The following is a 20187-nucleotide window of genomic DNA, read 5'->3' on the forward strand; positions in this document are numbered from 1 at the left end:
GACCCACAGCACCACTGATAAAATTTAAACCTGTCATTTCCCTGTAGTATGGTTCTAAAATCACCATTCTCAGTGTGGGTTATGCCAGGATTTTATTTTAGGAAGTCAGCTTGTCAAAAATGTCCTGTGGTTGGCTGCTATATTCCTAAAACCTGGTGTCCAGTTCATGGGGAATGTGTGAATGGAAACGCCCAAATGAAATGTGTTTTCTGAGATAATCCATTGGAAGTAGAAATTCATAGCGGGTGACTTAAGCCAAGACCAAGTCTAAACGCAGACTAATAGGGCTGAAATCAAGTCAAGTGTTTTTGCTAGACTACACTTCACACGCACAGACCTTGTGAAGAGGAAAACAGCATGTTTCTTTTTGTTCAGTACTGCACTTAAAGAGAATGAACATTTTGTGACAGAACACACCCACTGAAAGTGTCTGATGATCATGATAAAATTCTGAAAAAAAGAGTGTTTCATCGACAAGCAATTCTAGATTTGACAGATTGTTAGAAGTGAACTTGACTAAGTGCAGGGCAGACCAGTGCTTTGCCCCCTGTTCAACAAGTGCTGCTGACATCACAGTAGTTCGCTACTGGTGCTTTTCAGAACATTATAGAGACTTGGTCGGCATTTGTCAGCTGAAGTGCATGCCACACAATTATAGTACATGCTAGTAACACCCTCTGGACACAACTAAACAAGTGGATCTTCTTGCCAAAACAGCAGCAGGCTGAACAAACCAAGTGTAAATTTCACTCCATGTAGCAGTGGAGAAGTTTTCACAGGGAAGCTTATTCAGAAAAAAAAAAAAAAAAAAAAAAAAAAATTGAATAAGAACCAAGCCATTGTTGACAACTGTTTGTGAGAAGTCAAGTCATTTGTTGTCGGACCCCCCTACCCACCCCATGAATACCGACTTAGCTGCCGCAAAAGTCTTGACGTTCAAAGTCCAGATGTTTTGCTTTGCATGCAGTCTGTACAAGTCAGTCCCCATGAATAGGACCCCTGAAAACCACAGTGTGCACTTGGTCAGACTGATACGTGATGACCTGAACCTAAGGTAGGAGCCTGATAAGTCTTGGTATGCTGAAACATTGCAATCTGTTGATGTTGCATTCATTATTGACGACCAACGTGTTGTTGATTTTTCAACTCTACGAGCATACTGGGTTTGAATTTCTGATGTATATATACTGATCAAGTACATATTAAGGAAGTAATTGAAGATTGCAAAGCAGGGAAATCTTCATTTTCGCTAATAAATAATACTTCTTTGTATGGTGCTTATTTTTTGCCAAGGTTATTCTGAATCAGCAATAGTGAAAGAAGATGAGTATGTGTAGATAAAGTTCTTTATGTTTTGTTACTGTGACCATCTACATACCGCAATGGCAAAGTCAAAAGTGCAATAGTAAAAAGAAAAAGAAAAAAAAAAAAAGTGCAAACAAACTAGTTTCTATAAAGGTGGCTATCAACAATGTGTATGCTGAAAGTGGTGCTACAACTCGCATTCCCCACAAATCTTTTTTGCTGTGTGGAATGACCCAGTATTCCATGAGGGCAATACTCGAGTCAGAATCTTCAGTTGTTCTCATAGTCGGGAGGGTGTGTAGGCCTACTTTCGTGGTGGACTTCTTGTCGTTTGCAGAGCAAGAAGAAGGCCCACCACTGTAACTGGGCCCTCTGAGTTTGTACTGCCTTTGTTCGGACACCTTTTCGGCAGACTTTATAAAATGGATCAGTTTGATTACATAGTTGCAGGTATGTGATGAAAAACATGCTCAAAGTAAACATAAAATATTAAACAAATGATGGGTGTTATTATAAAACCAAATATATCTTGTAAACTTGTAAGAATAGTCACCGAAAATGTTCAAAATTCTTTTGTCTGAACAGCAATTTCTGTGCCCATATTTTAGCATTTCAGTGACTTGGGGTGTGGGGGGGGGGTGGGGAAGGAAATGGAGACACGCATGTGCACGCATTTCTCACTAAAAATAACCAGGGAACCTCCTTGAAAATCAGACCAAAGTGGGTGGGTCTGCACACCCTCCGTAGTGACATAACCACAGGTCTGAATGCTAGTATTTTGGCCTAAACATCAGTTTTATTCATTAGTTTTTGGGGTTTTTTAAAAATAATTTTTCCTCTCAGTTGTTTTTGGACTTTCTTTATTTTTCATAATGATTTAAAAGTGATGTTTGCCTTGCAGAATAATCTGTAGCCCGCTTATGTCTTTTGAGTTTTAGCCTTATTGAAATCTTGTAAAAAAAAAAATTGTATGGGTAGCTGTTTGTGACAGGAATGTTTTATATTGTACTCTTACTGGTTTTTATTATTTTTTTATTTACACAAAATCCTGATAATTTAAAAGCAAACAAACAATCTGTGACTATGTGAATATAATGTATTATATAGAAGTGGACTTGGAGCCAAAGAATTTCTTTAGTAGTTACGATCTTACCAGTTACCATCTTATTAGTAGTTTTTCCTCCTTGTAATTTTGTGTAACAAGTTTATTATCTTGTGAGGATCTTTTCGATATACACTGTATATCTTTTGCTTAAATTTTATGAACTTGATAGTCTGTGATGTACATTTCTTTCTTCTTTTTTGTAATTTTTTTTTTTTCAACTCCTGTGATTTTTGTTTTCTTCTTTTTTTGCCATTATATTTTTCTTTCAACTCCTGCTGTGGTCAGAATCTGCCCCAACAGACCCTGTGTGTGTGTGTGTGTGTGCGTGTGTACGTGTGTGTGTGTGTGTGTGTGTGTGTGTGTGTGCGTGTGCAAGTCTGTATGTGTGTGGTCTTCCACACATTCTCATCCAAAGTCCTGTGTGGATTTTGTTCCTGCTTGCTACAGACATTTGTTATCCCCTACCTTTCCTCCACTGCTATTATGCCTCTCTCTTCCTTTTTTTCTTTGTTGAACAAATCAGTTTTTGTTCGGATGTTTGCTGTTTGTTCCTGTTGATTTGTGATTTGTTTCCTGACGCAATCTCTTAATTGTGCTAATTTAATCGACCTATTTAAGCTAACAGTAATGTGTTGATGGAATGTGTTTCAAATGCTCTCGTACCCCTCATGATGCTGGGGGTCTTTCAGTATGAATAGCATCTCCGTCTTTTGGAAATTCTGTGTGAGTAATTTTCTCTTTTCTGTTGCTGTCTTTATTTCTGCCTCCCCTCCCCCCCCCAACCCCCCCTCTTTACTGTTTTCTCCTTTTCCTGCTTTCCCAGTCTATTCCCCTTTCTTTTTTCAGATGGGTGCAAGATGTCCATTCTGCAGTGTTATTTGCCTATATGGTCTTTTTTGTATAGTTTTTGTTTGGCTTTGAAGTTCGGTTGTTGTTGGGGTTTTTTTGGTTTTTTTTCCTTTTTTTACGATTTTTTGAAATGTTGGGATGATGATTCTTCTTCTTCTTCTCCTTCTTTGTTCATGGGCTGTGACTCCCACATTCACTTGTATGTACACGAGTGGGCTTTTACATGTATGACCGTTTTTAATTGTGCCATGTAGGCAGTCATACTCTGTTTTCGGAGGGGTGGGGATGATAAATTAAGCAGAAGGGTTTACGTCCTCTGCACGGCCTAGTCTTATTTGCCCTAAGGAGCTAAATGGTTAGGATAATGTCATGAACTGTGTTTTGTGAGTTTGTCTTAGTGGTTTTGGAGTGTTTTTTTTGTGGTGGTGGTTGTGTGTGTGTAGATGTGACAGTTTTGTGATGATGCGGTTGAGAATTTGTATGATTTGGCAGTCCTGGTATGGCCCTGTGCAGTCGGCTGGACTGTAAGCAACAATAAGCATGTGCTAGTGATTTCATTGGGCAGTTGTTTTTTTTAATAGAATTATTGGCTATCAGTTGCACCTCAAGTACTGTTTTGCAAGCGTTTTCAGATGGGGTGCATGTGACAAGAGTTTTACCGCTAGATAGTGTAATTTGTTTTAATTTTTCATCTTCTGCTTCCAGTTGTGCTGTGTTGATCCATTTTCAGGTTGCGCATTTTCAGATTCAGTGTGCATTTGTAGGGGCTGCCATAGCAGGAATGTTAGGCATTGGACTTCTGAGATCCAGTGTTCACCAGTGATCAGAGTTAAGGGCCCCTTTTCAGCATGGTGCTGTGTCTTTAGAAAAGTGTACAGTAATTTTCCTCACTCCATCCAGGTGTTGAGTGGGTACCTGATTTAGGTTGGGGCAGGTTAAGACAGTGGAGGGAGAGGATTACGCCCTGCCTTTCCATGTCATGCCCAAGACACAGTGGATATGGATTCGCTGCCCGTGGTTTGCCAGTGTCAGAAGTGAACAGTGATGAAGGGCTGTTTCTGTTGTTGTTGTTTTTAGCCATGTTCACAGCTTGCTTATGTGATGTTTGATGTTTCATAGTATACATTATGTAAGAAATCCGTACATGGTTTCTAAGCATGGATACAGATATGACTAATTTTAGATTTAAGTCATTGTGGTTCAAAATGTAAGAACCTTATTTAGCTTTTTTGTTTCGTGTATATTGGTTTGCGAACTTCAGAAATTTGTCTTCAGTCAGTTGATAGCCCATTTCAACATTCCCTTGTAAATAGGATATTTGGCTGGGCAGTAAGCTACATTGAAGAATAGGACATTCATGGTTTCGATAATCCACTTGAGGGCTTAAGTCTTTACGCAGAGAATGTTGTTTACAAAAGTCCCCTCAGTTTCTTTCGATACAAGGGGAAAAGTTTTCAGTTTTGCATCTTTCTTGTCTATATGTTATGTAAGAACATGAAATTTCATTTCCTTCAAAAGTACCATCGAGAATCATTCAGGTTTTTTTTTTGTTGTTGTTGTTGTTGTTGTTGTTTTTTCATCTAGGTAAACTGTCCATGTTAAAACCATGCCGCTTTTCAGAGTATTGAAACCACTTTGCATGCACTGCTTCAGAGCTTGTGTTCTCCTGTTCACAGTATTGATCTGTATGGGTTTTACAATGTACACGGACGTTTGTTCTTCAAAATTCTTTGACAGTTTTGTATGTTCAGTTTTTGATGGGTGTAATAGCTGAGTGGTTAAAGCGTTGGACTTTTAATCTGAGGGTCCTGGGATCGAATCCCAGTAACGGCACCTGGTGGGTAAAGGTGGGAGATTTTTCCAATCTCCCAGGTCAACATATGTGCAGACCTGCTAGTGCCTGAACACCTTTTGTGAGGATACGCAAGCAGAAGATCAAATACGCACATTAATGATCCTGTAATCCATGTCAGCGTTCATGGGGTTATGGAAACAACATACCCAGCATGCACACCCCCAAAAACGGAGTATGGCTGCCTACATGGTGGGGTAAAAACGGTCATATATGTAAAAGCCCACTCATGTGCACATGAGTGAATGTGGGTGTTGCAGCCCACGAACACAGAAGAAGAAGTATGTTCAGTTTTTGGGCCTAGCTTGTAACCAACTATAATGCTTGTTTTAGAGATTATTCATGTCCAGGTCCTTTGCAGGCTCACTGAAGAAAAAAACCTTCAACAGAAGACTTGAGTGCAATAGTGCAAATGTGAGATTTGCCATTAGTGGAATGATGAAGGTCATTACTGTTTGAGCCTCCAGCTGCTACCGCACCTTAATTGTGCCTGCTGTCAGGGTGGCTCAATTTCTGTTTTGGGGGTGTATATGCACGTTATTTGCAGACGTACACAAGTCTAAGATCATTTCATTTTTAAATGACATTTAAGAAAGCAGGCAGACATGCATGAATTGGAATCATTTATATTCTCACTATTTGATGCTGAAAGCTCATTTCATTTTTTAAATGGCATTTACAAAAGCATGCAGATGTGCATGAATTGGAATCATTTATATTCTCACAGGATGTTTGATACTGTAAGCCATAAAACATTCGGTAGGATGAAAGGAGAAGCCTTTAATTCAAAAGTAATTTAACATAGTATTGTTTTCAGCCATCCAAAATGTTTGTTATGTGAGAATTTTGAGTCGCCACATACGTCATTTATGTGTCACTTATTTTATGTCTTGTTCATGGAACCGAGTTGTGTTTGATGGAACCGAGTTGTGCTTGTTCTTAATTGTTGTGATATTTTTTGTTGAAAGATTTGATCATTGTGTTATGGACACTAATCCAACCAATGTACATTGTGTATTCTGCTTTTTTTTTTTTCTTCTTTTTTCTTTCTCTTTTTTTTTTTTTTTTTTTTTTGCTTAAAAAAAATTTTTTTTTTACTTATGTGTTATCAAAGTGAACGGATATCTTTGTTGTGCAAGTTTGATAGAGAAACAGTTTCTGGTGAGAGGCTTATCACGCATATACATCAAAAGCTTATTTCATTTGCTGGCATTCCCGTATAACTTTCTGAAATATTCTACTTTTCTACACTGAGTTTGAATGTCTTGGAAACAGTTTGCCTGCAGTTGTGAGTGATTCAGTTTAGACAAAGCAGAGTGAGAAGCAGTTGGAAGTAATTTTTTTTAAAAACATGTCGAGCTAAGTCAGTATGTAGTCAGACAAAGAGATTTAATTGCACCAACATTAAAAGATACAGTGCCAGTGGTTTCTGAAATTGATTGACAGTGATCACTGCTCTGGTTTCTCTGAATTCAACTTCACCTGACAGCGGTTCAGTGAGTACAGAGTTGGCAACAGCGGTGCACAGCAGTGTATCTTTTTTGTTCACCATAACATCTTTTTTTTTAACCATTACCTTATTGGGCTTAACTTTGTTTTCTAGCACAGTCCTGATATGGCCCTGTGCGGTTGGCTGGACTATAAGCAACAAGAACTAGAACTAGCTTTCTAGCCGCAGGTGTGAAAAAGCGTTTATGACAATGCATATATATATATATATATATATATATATATATTTTTTTTTCTCTCTCTTCTTTTTTACATATGCATGTGAAAATGTGTTTAAGAAAATCGACAAGCCATATTTTATGAGAATTCACTCACCTGCTCAGAAACCAACAAAAATAAATGCACCTTTCACTAAGCATGCACAGGTAGACATGAAAGATGGTGTACATTCACTGGAAAATGTGACAGGCTCTTCCCCTGCTTTTTCTTCTATTTTTTTTCTTTGTTTTTTTTTAAATCAATGTTTGTAGTGATTTTCTGTTACCAACTACTCCTCCATATGTGTTTATATATTCATGTGACCTTTGATATGAGTTGAGCTCGTTCTTTATTGTTGTGATAACAGTTAAACTTTCCTTGTGTGTGTGTGTGTGGGTGTGTTTGTGAATTTTTGGCCCTTGTGGTGTGTAAACTGATCCAGAAAATGTTCATTTTTGTACAGTATTCGGTTGTTGTTTTTATTTCCCACACAGGTCTTTGCAAAACCCTTCAGACTTACTTTTAATTGTGTTGATGATTTTTTAAACAGTCAGTGGGCTGAATGATACAATTTGTTTTAAACATATGCTTGAAAATGACATGTTTTGGTTTGCCATTTATTTTAAGTGTTTTTATTGTGATTTGTTCTGGTTTTGTTGAGATGAATTGTGGCTAACCAGATTGGTTAAGAAATTTTTCCTTCTCAATTTACTTCGCATTTCTCTCTCTCTCTGTCTGTCTCTCTCTCTGTCTCTCTTGCTCTCTATCTCACTCTCTCATTGTGGACTTAACTCTGAATCTGGTGTAACATTCCAGTGCTAGTCTCTAAATTTAGTTAAAATTTATAAGAATTTCTGTGCGGTACACGTTGTGTTGTTTTGTGCTGACGCAGTCGAGCATTTGTATGGTTTGACAGTCCTGATATGGCCCTGTGCAGTCGGCTGGACTTTTAGCAACAAGAATAAGAGAATACACTGTGTGTTGAGATTTTATGATATTTATATCCTGGTTAGTTGTCTTTTTTTTGTCTTTTTTTTTTTTAATCAGATATGTGTTAGAGAGTGTGCATATATACATATATATATATATATATATATATATATATATATATATGTATGACTGTGTATATATATATATATATATATATATATATATATATTCACAAAAAGTTAAGGACCACTTGAGAAATTGCGCTGTTTACTTCTCTGGGGTGGGAAGACATGATACTGAATTTCCAGCAAACAGCTGTGTGCGCATGCAGTGCAGTGAGCTTTTCTCATAACCAGATGTGCTTTCTTGAACATGCACATCCCCCCTTTTTTTTTTTTTTTTTTTTTTTTTTACAATGAAAAACCACAGGCATCGATTATAAACCACAGAATAATTTTAAGATGCTGGATGAAACTTTTTTTTAATTGGTTTTCAAGCTGTTCATGCTACATGTGTGCCAGAAACAGCCGCCAGTGTATCTTTTGAGATGCCATTGGTAGTCTATGAGCAGTCTGCAGAGTTCTGAATCATCTCTCAGTTTTTTTAACATTTCGTGTAAACGTACCTGATTTTATGGTGGTTTTTAATGTGTTGTGAAGTCAGTTTATATGTACGTTGTGTGTGTGTGTGTGTGTGTGTGTGTGTACAGGTGCATGTAGTTGAGCAGTGTTATGTGTGTGTGTGTGTGTGTGTGTGTGTTAACCAATCCAGCAATTCCTGGTTCATAACATTCTCACCTATCCTACCAGTCTCCATTTCAACCTCACTACTGCTGCTTCTGCTACTATTACGACTACTGCTGCTGCTGCTACTACTACTACTACTGCTGCTGTTGTTGCTGCTGCTTCTGCTTCTGCTTCTGAAGTTAACTAACCAGATATCAGATTTCTACAATTGTATGTTAACAACTGTTTGAATAATAAATTGTACTTTGGGATCATGAAACAACCTTTAAAAAAAAAAAAAAAGATAAAGAAAAAAAAAATGTTTCCAACTGATTTTGCACAGGTGAAACAACTAAACATGAACAGTACATTTTGTTCATGTAAACCTTTGATTTAAAGTGCTGCCACATAGATAAACAGATGGTGAGAACATTGTGTTGCTGTACAGGTCTTCCCTCATCAACCTGCACTCAGAAACTGTATACATGCACACACACACACACACACACACACACACACTCTACCTGTCTAACATCACTTAAAAGTTAAAAGATGTTAAAACGAAGAACTGCACAGAGTCTGTATTCCTCATACACCTCTTCATTTTCCAACCCTGAAGTTGTTGTTGCACCTGTTATTGTTCAGGGATGAATGAATTGTTTGCACTCTGTTACTGTCCAGTACCTGAAAATGTCTGGCCTCATTTACGTCAGGTTTATATGTTTGCTTGCTTGCTTGCTTCAGTATTGAATACTCATAGTTTTGAAACTAACCAGCTGCAGTTCCACTTTTATTTAGATTATCTATCTATCTATCTATCTATCCATCGATATATATATATATATATATATATATATATATATATTGGGAACATCATTTGTAGGAAGATGTTTTCTTTTTTCTGAAAGCTTTTTTCTCTCCAGTTTTCGTGTTTTTAGGAAGTGTTGTGTGTCTGTGCATGTCTCCCCGTATTCAAGATTTTTTTTTTTCTGTGACCTGGACATGTGTTGTACAAACCCCAAGGTAATAATCATACATTCCTTCAATCCAGTAATTAGAGGTACAAGAGAGTGGAAATCTGAAATGTTTTATGTATATATATATATCTTTTTTTTTTCTTTTTTTTTTTTCAATTACAGAGGTGTATATGTATACATACATTCACATCAATACTTCTTTTCACTTAAGTTATTCACTTACACTCTTTAGTTTGTTTACTGACTGGTTTGAATTTGTACCACTAACTTGCAGAGGTGCGTGTGTGCGCGTGTGTTTATGTGTTTGCGCTTCTGTGTATGTGCTTGTGTGTGTGTGTGTGTGTGTGTGGCTTTGTGAGTGATTGGCACAGCAAGGAACATTTTCCTTGATTCTGAGGTTGAAATTATTAATTTTTAAGTTTTTCTGAACATTGAGGATATTGCACAGAAAAGAAAAAAAAAGAAAACGCTTCAGTTTCAACTTATTTCCCATTATGAAGAAAAGAAGGGTCCAGAAATACACCCATTTTTGAATGCCTTCATTTACATTCTGTGACTGTGAAGCTGTTGTCTGCGCTAGATATGAACTTGAGGAAATAATAGATGTCCAGATTAATGCTGAGCAATCTGGTGTTCAAATTATGCTGAAAAATTGTCATGTATGACTATAATGCTATTTGTCGTGTTGTGGCTGTTTCCAGTTATTACTGAGTAAAGATGAATGGATACTATTTACAGCTTTCTTTCTTTTTTTTTTTTTTTTTTTTCTTTTTCAGATTTACAGTCCTTGGTTGTGTGTGGGCATGTGTACATATAGAAGTTGATGGAGTATGAAATTTTTGTTTGAGTGAGTAGGGGGAGGGGGTGGGTACCTTTTGTTGGAGAAACAGAGGGAAGAAAATACTGATTCAGCTGCAGGGGTGTGAAGTTGGGAATGTTCTCAATTTCAACCAAATTGTTAAATGCAAAAGTGTGTGTGTGTGTGAGAGAGAGAGAGAGAGAGAGGTGGTGAGAAAGAAAGAAAAAGGGAGTGAGAGAGAGAGATTCCATGTTGGTGAATGTGTAAAAGCGCTTGTGTTGTATGCGAGTCTGTGTACTTGTGTATGCACACACTGCACCTGGCACATTAATGAAGAAAACACACATACACACTCACTCACACATACACACACACTTGTTTTTTTTTTAAACAAAACTTAAATCAATAATTTTCACACACACACACTTGCACTTACTCGTATGCGTACACAGTAATTCCCCCCCCCCCCCCCCCTCCTCCCACTCGATTTTTTTCCTTCCCTCGTCTAATATCACTTACAGTGAAAAGACGTTAAACTAAAGAACGAACACACACACTTCTTTCTTTTAGATACAATGCTGAACTCATCAATCACACAAAGTGAAACAGAATATGTCACTTTTGATGGAACAATGACGAGACTGTTTTTCCAGCTGGTTTTGTCAGGAGGGTCTCACGTATTTCATATAATTTGATCTCAATATATATATATATATAATATATATATATATATATATATATTTGCCAGAAAGAACTTGAACTTTCACTGGCCCAAATCGTAACCCTCATAGCCTACCTTAGCCTATTTTTGATGAAAGATTTTAGATAAACAAAAAAAGAAAAGAAAAAAAAAAGATAAGAGCTTAAGTACACATATTTATCAATCGAGAATTTGTAATCCAGTTGAAGTATGTGCTAACACATAATCTGAATCTGTAATAATTGCCCTATTGTTTCAGTTGTCTGTGTACCTGTGTGTGTGTGTGTGGTAAATTTGACATTTTTTTTTTTCTAGAAATGCTTTGTCTACTCCAAATTTGGTTTAAAGGCCTTTCACTTCCGACCGCGGATATATCAATTGCATAACTGCATAATCAAATATCCAGCCATTTATTTGCATACGTTTACCTCCCTTGCTTATGAATGTATTATTATGTGTGTAGAGTTTGTGTATGTTTGTGTCCTTGGCCAACTTTAACAAATTAGTTTTCTCTGGAAAATTTGGCCAGAAAAAAAGTTCCTAGTCTAATAATGCACTTCTGTGATGGTCACAAAAAGGAGCTAAAATGGCATGAATGAATTTTGCAGAAAATAATGAAATTCCATCCGATGGATTGTCTTCCCTGTTTTGTAAATTTTATAGCTGATTCAAAGAAGATGTATATCCTGTAAAATCATCAAAGTGAAAGCCTTCCATAGATATTAATTTTCAATTAAGCAAAGAAAATCAAATCCACAAACGAATGAAATTAAATCAGTATCAATTTTTTTTCCGACATCACAGCTCTCTCGGCCAAGATGTGAGGTAAGGCAGGATCGGCGTTGGGGTGGTTCCCAAAGGCCAGCTAGACCACAAGTTTGAGAGTCATAGTTCTTCACAAAAGACTTAACTGTAAATGACTTCCCACATACAGCAGTGGAAAAAAGACAAAACAAAAAAAACATTATCACACAGCTCTCACTTTGCTGCTGGCCCAACTGTACGCTTCAGTAAATTTCTGATTATAAGCCTATCTTCTGTTGAGCCGGAACAACAACACACACATACAGACAAGATAGGCTTCTCTCTCTCTCTCTCTCTCTCTCTCTCTCGAGCTGTATAACTTGAGAAATTAAAGAAATCAGGCAAAGGATCTTGAAATTGTTCTATTCTGTCCATAGTTTCAATGTGCACAGGATGCACACGAACACACACACACGCGCGCGCGCGCGCGCACACACACATACACAAATCCACAGGTGTTCAAGCTAACACACCGTCAGAGCTGAGTTATAGCGACCAATGACAAAGGCCTTTGGGTTAATTCGCTCGGTGAAGAGGTTTTTGCGTTGTTCGCCATTGGAGGTCTCGGCTAACACACCGGAAGTATCGTAGATTTCACCACGAACTGCCCGTGCAGCACACCGTGAGAGTTCAGGTTTGTGAACTCGGAGCAGAGTCCGGTTTGAAAGGAGTGGAGTGGCAGTGTACGAGGAGGACTTGACACTGAATTGAAATTTATGGTGCAGAAAAACAAATTCGAAAGATAATTCCAACAATGGAAACGGACTCAAGGATGAACTCAGTATTTGGATGAAACAACAACTGACAACAACAACAAAACAACTATGAACGCACTATTCTTCAACTTCGTTATTCACAGTGTCACCTGAAAATTTGGTGAACAAGAGTGGAAAAAATTAAAAGTGTGTATATACGAGTTGTGCATCAGTGTAGTCTTCGGTCTGAACAACAAATTTAAGCTTGTGTTTGTGCTTCACTGAAAACGTGTTGGAAATTACAGACATTATATGCAAGAACTCGCAGTGCCTGTTTTACCACACACTGTTCAGTGTGTATTCATGGAGCGGAAAGAATTAATACTCATATTGTCACGACCCTCTACGTACGACGGAGGATTGTGTTCTTAAAATATGATTTCTGTCGATGAAGAGAACCCGTTGAGAAGCGTTATTCATAATTATGGAATATACATGCTGATAGGATGGATTTTCGATTTGCACAGACTCTTTGCCCACATGAATAAGGTAAGGTATTTATTCGCACTGCACCCCCCCCCACCCCCCCCCCCCCACACACACACACCATACCCCCCCCCCCCCCCCCCATACCCTCTTCCGGCCGCACCTTCCCTCCCACATTTATATCCACATTTGTTACCCTGTATTTTTTTCCGTTAATAGACGAAAAAAAGTAGTAAATTGGTCAATAACATTGTAATAATTATATACTCTACATTTCTTCCCTTCCTCTGTTTGACTGGCCTTTTATACATCATTCGAGAGAGGGAGAACTGCAGAGTATATATTAGGCCTACAGTGATGTTTAAACAAATTTACCATTTTTCCCGTCTCCGGAACGAAACTGAATGTAAAGAACACCCCTGTACTCTTTCCATTCGGTTTCATTTCGAAGACGGACAAAGTTATAAATTGGTTAACATTGCAATAAATCATACTCTACATTTCTTCCCCTCTGGAATGCCGCAAAGGTAGTTACTAGAAGAGTGGAGGGGAGGGAATATAGAGTGAATGTTACTATGTTAACCAGTTTACAGCTTTTCCGTCTTCGAAACAAAAGGGTACAGGGGAAGAAATGTGGATAGTGCCCGAAAGCCTTATGAACTGGAATTTAGGGAGAATAAGCCATTGTACAAAGATAAGGGGGAGGTGACGTCACTTCTTGATCTTCCGATCCATAAGACATTCATTGTTACTTCCCCTGACAATCGCTTTCCCTCTCTCAATAGTTTGCCATGATTTTATTTTAAAGCTTCTTTTAGTGATGCGTTTATTTAGTGGTCTGAGAAGGGTGCAGTTAATGCATAGACCCCAAACAACTGTACGAAATTAGGTAGCTTATCCAAGCATTTTATTTTTTTTATACTAAAAGTTATTTTTCTGCACTGATTTTCGCAAAGAAATAATTTCATTGCAAATGGTAGGTCAGAAGGTGTTAGCCCGCATTTTTTGGACTGACCATTGTGTGGCGTTGTCCAGTTTTTACCTGTCCGGCCGACAAGACGGCTTCTGTCTGTTTTTGTTGTTGTTGTTGTTGGGGAAAAAAGAACCACAAAAAAAACTGTCATTACCGTACTAAATTATTCGTCTTATCGATATCCAAATTTCTTCCCCTCCACTCATCTGTGTGAGTCACGGTGAACGCCCGCGCCGGCGCCTTGTGAACGCTACTCATTCCGTGTCGAGGGGGAAAATTGTGTACATTGCCTGTTTGATGTTGTGTTGTGTGTAATTGTTGTGGTGAGTTGCGTTTGACTGGCAGTTTCGGGATGTGAGGTGACAAGTTTCTTGAAGAAAAAAAAAAGCAATAACAATAACAAAAATGACAAAACAAAAAAAAACACCCCAAAACAAAACTGAACATGCAGAATTATTTAAATCTAAAAAAAAGAAAGATAATTATTATTCATGATTCAGTCACTGCCAGCAGACAAGTCTGGAATGCTTACCCATGAAACACAGATAAGAGTCCGGGTTTGTAAATACCAGGCCGGAAACTTCGAACAATTAAAGGGAAGAAACCCCATTTTGTTATCTCTTCCCTATGCTGAACTTATTAACTGGGTTACATCCCTTCTACTCTAACCAGTAACTTCTGGTAACATTTCGTACACATAGGCACACGTTAAAAAACACATAAACCCTGCTAAGTACTCCCACAGTACAGGCTGTGTGTGAGTGCGGTTGACTGTTTAAAAGAGTGTGTGGTGTTTGTGCGTGGACTGTTTGAGAGGAGAGTTTACACTTACTTGCACTGCCGCGCAAGATTATGCCTTACTGATGGGCCTTATGATGATAATGACGATAATAGTATACATTGATGATAATGATGATGGTGACAATGATAATAATACAAATAATTAGAATACTACTACTACTACTAATGATAATAATAATACTTAGTAGCAGTAGCAGTTCATATTTTTATTATTACAGTATGGTTATAACCATCAGTCGTCTTGTATTGTTGGCAGACCTTTAAACTGGCGCTGCAATACGGAGCGAGCAGCCACCCGTACCGCTGCGGACGTGCTGACCGTGCTCTAAGTAGAACAGGGTGAGGGAAGGACAGTGCGTGGTGACCCTGGACAGCGCCACAAGGACGTCATCGAAGCCAGCGGTGTGCACACCGCAAGCTGTTTGCCCGTGCATTGAAGAGCCACCGTTCTCAACAGGCCAGTCAGTGCATGGCAGTTCATTTGGGCAATATCCACATTCCTTCCCCTGTACTTTTACCGTTGATAAGGCGGAAAAGTTGTAATTCGGTAAATAACATTGTAAAAAACAAAAAAAAAAAACAAAAAACCTTAACGTTTCTTCCCCTCCACTCTTTGACTGGCCTTCTTTACGTCATTCGAAAAGGGAAGAAATGTAGAGCATATATTACAATGTTATTCAAACAAATTTACAATGTTTCCGTCTTCGGAGCGAAACAATGGAAAGATTGCGGGAAGAAATGTGAATGCTGCCTTCATTTGTTTCTGGCGGTGTCACTGTTGAGCGGAACTGGTCATCATGGGTGGTCCTAAGAGATGGTAATTATGTCAGTGTATACTCACAGGGGACAATCGCCACATTACTGACCATTCACCACTGAACGCACACACGCGCGCGCGCACACACACACACACACACTCTCTCTCTCTCTCAGACACACAGGGAGAAAGAGACTGGATCTCACAGTGGTGAACAAGTTATTCAATCTTCAAGGAATGTTCATACTGATGTAAAGTGCCAGAACCACTCCCCTTTTTCTGAAAGCACACCCTTACAGGTAAGAATAGGCACGTGCCCTATCTCGCATCCCAGGGAGTTGTTTTAGAACAGACTGAAATCACTCTACACCTGTTCCCTCGCATTTACAGGTGGAGGGGAATGAATCTCTGAAGAGGAGAGTGGTTATTCTGGACTGATGGCTTTATACACCTCCCGTATAATTACTAGGATCATAGACGAGGAGAAGGGTAATTATGGGTAGGCGAGTAGTTACCAGCTCATGACGATTTACATCCCCCTTCTAATTTTAAGCTCAAGGAGGTGGAGTAATTCTGGCCTTCTACCCGTATTCACCCCCTTTCCCAATGCTAACCTCACAGGAGTAATTTCGACTTTGTCTGTTTACACCCCCACCCAAACACTGCTTATAGAAGAGGATGGAATCATTCTAGATTTATCCGCATATACACCTACCCCGTCCCAAAACTGAGCTCATAGAAAATGAGGGGTGTAATTCTGGAATTTTTTTTCATCCCCATGGGGTGTCTGTAGGCACTAATTCATAATCACCATGGGCAGTGATTTTGGGAAGGGATTGATTACGGCCATATTGGTTTATCATTTGTTTTAATGTGCTTTGTTATACAATTATTTTTAGATATAAGTATTATATTTACCCAATACATTGTATTTTATCCATCCATATTACTGCATTGTTTTATGATTCATTTGCTGTGCAGAGTTGAAGCATACCGGGAGACTCGCCAGAATGGAATGGACCCATACAGCTGTGACCAAGGACACACTGGATGATACAGGGGAAGCAGCCAGACCTCCGTCATGTGGAGAAAGAGGGAATCCCCCTCGCCCGTCCCCCCAAAGAAAACGATTCTGGTGAATGCGTTGCACATATAGCGTAGTTGTTCAGCCGTCGTGTGTGACGAGCTGAACAACTTCTTTGAAGGTGGTAGGAGTGTAGGAGCAAGTCCGATTCGCCAATTCCATTTTCACCTTCTCTCAGCTGTCAGCTGGTGAAACTGAAACTGATAGGTTAACTCTTCGTCCTGTTTCGCCGACCCACAATTCCCGATTAGCCTATTTAGCTTTTCTCTCTTTCTCCCGATCTTTTCTGTCTCTTTTTCTGTCTCTTCCGCGCTCTTTCTCTTCCGCTCTCTCTCTCTCTCTTCCGCGCTCTTTCTCTTCCGCTCTCTCTCTCTCTTCCGCGCTCTTTCTCTTCCACTCTCTCTTCCGCGCTCTTTCTCTTCCGCTCTCTCTCTCTCTTCCGCGCTCTTTCTCTTCCGCTCTCTCTCTCTCTTCCGCGCTCTTTCTCTTCCACTCTCTCTTCCGCGCTCTTTCTCTTCCGCTCTCTCTCTCTAATACAAACACGCGCGCGCACATACAATCTATATACACGGATGAGTATTGTGGATGTTTGCTTATATATTGCTATGCTCAATACCGGACACATCGCCAGGATAACAAAGAGGCGGGCATAGACACAAAAATGAACGGTTGGAGAAGCTTGGAGGGGAGGTCCCTCTCACACCGTTTGGACGGCGCATCATTATGCATTCAGCTTCCAGACATCTGCTGCCATGTACATCCACATGAACCGAATAGTGTGCGAATGTGCGTGCGTACAAAGTGTACTGTCAATATGTGTATATATTTGGTGTGTGGTTTTTATAACTATTTTAATTTTGAATGAAAGAGGAACTGATGTCTTTTGCAGTCCGTAGGCGAGCTGAAAGTAGGCGAATAGACGAAAGGTAATCAATTTAGTGACAGGCGAATCGAGAATAGGCGAAATCGGATTTGGCGAATCGGAAAGACACCACCTTTATCCTCCCCTGTCGAAAGTTGAGGTACCCATTCACATCCTCATGGACTGAAGAAAAAACGGACAAAAGTGTCTTTATTTACAGATTCACTAATTGGTTATTAGATTTTGACCCTATTTTCGTTTAATACATGCTTGTACATGTGACCGGAGTTAACGTCTCATTTGAAACACTTGTTCCAAGACCATCATTCAGGCATTGTGGGGATGGAACTTTGATGATTCAGGCGAGACTGGAACCCGGAAACATTGGAACAACTATTGTTTGCTTGGCGGACCAGTGTGTTCGGGGCATGTGCTGCACAGGAGTGGACGATCAGCCCGTGGATTCGCTCAGTGGAGATGTGTTCGAGAGAGCAATGGTATTATTAGAAACGGTTTTCTGCTTCCCAGCGACACTCCCGCAACACACGTAAGTGCAGTGCCCGTGTTGTGTGAAGACGGACAGGAACGTGACGGTCTAGAAATCGTGTGGAACAAAGGGAAGAAGTGTCACTGGATTGGAACATGTGAGCAAATGGCTCGTTCCGGATTCCTGAGAAAGACTGGGTGTCAGGATGTCGCAGCACCTCTTCCAGACAGACAGACGGGCGCAATAGCCGAGTCGTTTGGGCGTTGGACTTTCAACCTGAGGATACCGGGTTCGAATCACGGTAACGGCGCCTGGTGGGTAAAGGGTGGATATTTTCCCGATCTCCCAGGTCAACATATGTGCAGACCTGCTTGTACCGGAACCCCCTTCGTGTGTGTACGCAGACAGATCAAATACGCACGATAAAGATCCTGTAACCCATGTCAGTGTTCGGTGGGTTATAGAGACGCGAAAATATCCAGCATGCATGAACCACGACAGAGTCAAGTCATTGTTGGTCGTGTAACGGAAAGAAGAAGGGTTATTGTTGGTCCTCTGCTCCTTGTGTTACTCTGTGTCATGAACAGTTCAGACGCTCACCACAAATTGACGGACCCAATGCAGTGCGGTCAACGTCTGAGATGTCAATAGTTTCGACAGCGCTTGCAGAATTTTTAGCATGAATGATACTTAATTGTGGGTCTTCAGGTATTAGTTCTGATAGTGCCAGCAGCATTTGAAGGGGGGGGGGGGATAAACTGGAGTATTGATTACAGGGGGGTCGGGGAGGGAGGGGGGCAGCAGTCCAGAGTGCCCTAGCTTTGGCATGCCCACCAATGTTTGTCGATGGGTCTGATTTATCATTGAAGTATCGATGTAATCAGATCCGACGATGCCGGACTTGAGGTATCTGGGTTCAAAACTATCCCCTAAATGTATGGCCTTTTACGCAGTGCTATCATTGTCACCCCACCCCATTTCAAAGTCTTCTGCAGATTCACTGAGGACTGTCGCTGGAGAGGTGTTTGCGGTCTTCACTACCGCTCCATGACCATGCGATTGTTGCCCCAAGTAAGTGGGGCTAAGTGGGTGCTGTCCCGGTGAATGTGGGATCTGACAGGCACTACTGAACACCACCAAAAGTGACTCGGTAACAGCAGTGTTTAATACTGATAGTTTTGTGGGCTGCTGACACTGTCAGTTCCGCCTCACCCCCTCCAGAAATGTTCCTGTAAATGTTCACGATGTTTGGAAACGGGAAGGAGGATATGTGCAAATGGAAAGTTCGCCAGCTTATAAACGCGCGCGATTCCGGAGGGAGGGAAGATGGGAGGGGAGAGCGAACGTTAAGCACACGTTTTTTTTGTTTATATATATATATAGAGAGAGAGGGTGCACTTTCCATTCACCTTACGTCTATCTTCCGTTCATTTTTCCGAACATCGTCTATCTTCAGTGGCGGTATGGGTGCTGGTCTTTCGCGTTCCGTATTTGACATAATTACTGTGGGTGTCTGAACTGTCATTGAAACTGGCTGATTCTGTGGTCCCCATCCAATGTTATTAAAGAGTGACGGGAAGGTTGGGGGCCACTGGGTCGTTCACTTTCAATGGCGCACGTTCAGTTCTGGAACAAAGATTAAGTCGGGGCCGTTCCCCAAGATAATGACTGGCAGCCATACCGCTTCTGAACATTGTGCGGGGAGGGACTTCCTTGTCAGCAGGTAGGGTTTGAAATTGACATTTACTAGGGGGAGGAACGGCCGAATCACAAAGTTGGACTTAGTAATATTGGGGGTGCATTCGCCTTCCTCCGCCTGATTTTTTTTTTTTTTTTACACGAATAAAATTTTTTAGAAAAGTAAACATGGGTTGTGTGTAATTGTTGTAAAATTTTTCAAAAAATAAATTACAGTAAAGGACACTTCAGCCATTAGACACCGTTTATTTTTTTCCATGAAAAAGTGGTCCTTTCGCATGACAAAACTGCAGAACAAAAACACATGGGTCTCCTTGCAAAAGCTCACCGACAACGTGCAAGGCCATGGGGAGAAATCAGTGAACTGGCATAAAAACGAGCATGTCCATCAAGAAATCACTGCTTTGCCAAACATTGTCGGTGAGCTTTTGGCCCATGGCACTAGAGGGGGAGACTACCGAGGTAAGGCCCAGATCTGGACCTACAAACCAACCCAATCGGTCCACTTATCAATGCACTATCACAGACACTGCACAGAGCAGCCATTTTTGAAAACTACAGCATGTATCCTACGCAGAAACCGCCCCCGAA

The sequence above is a fragment of the Babylonia areolata genome, chromosome 5, assembly GCF_041734735.1.
Source record: "Babylonia areolata isolate BAREFJ2019XMU chromosome 5, ASM4173473v1, whole genome shotgun sequence".
Taxonomy (NCBI): Eukaryota; Metazoa; Mollusca; class Gastropoda; order Neogastropoda; family Buccinidae; genus Babylonia; species Babylonia areolata.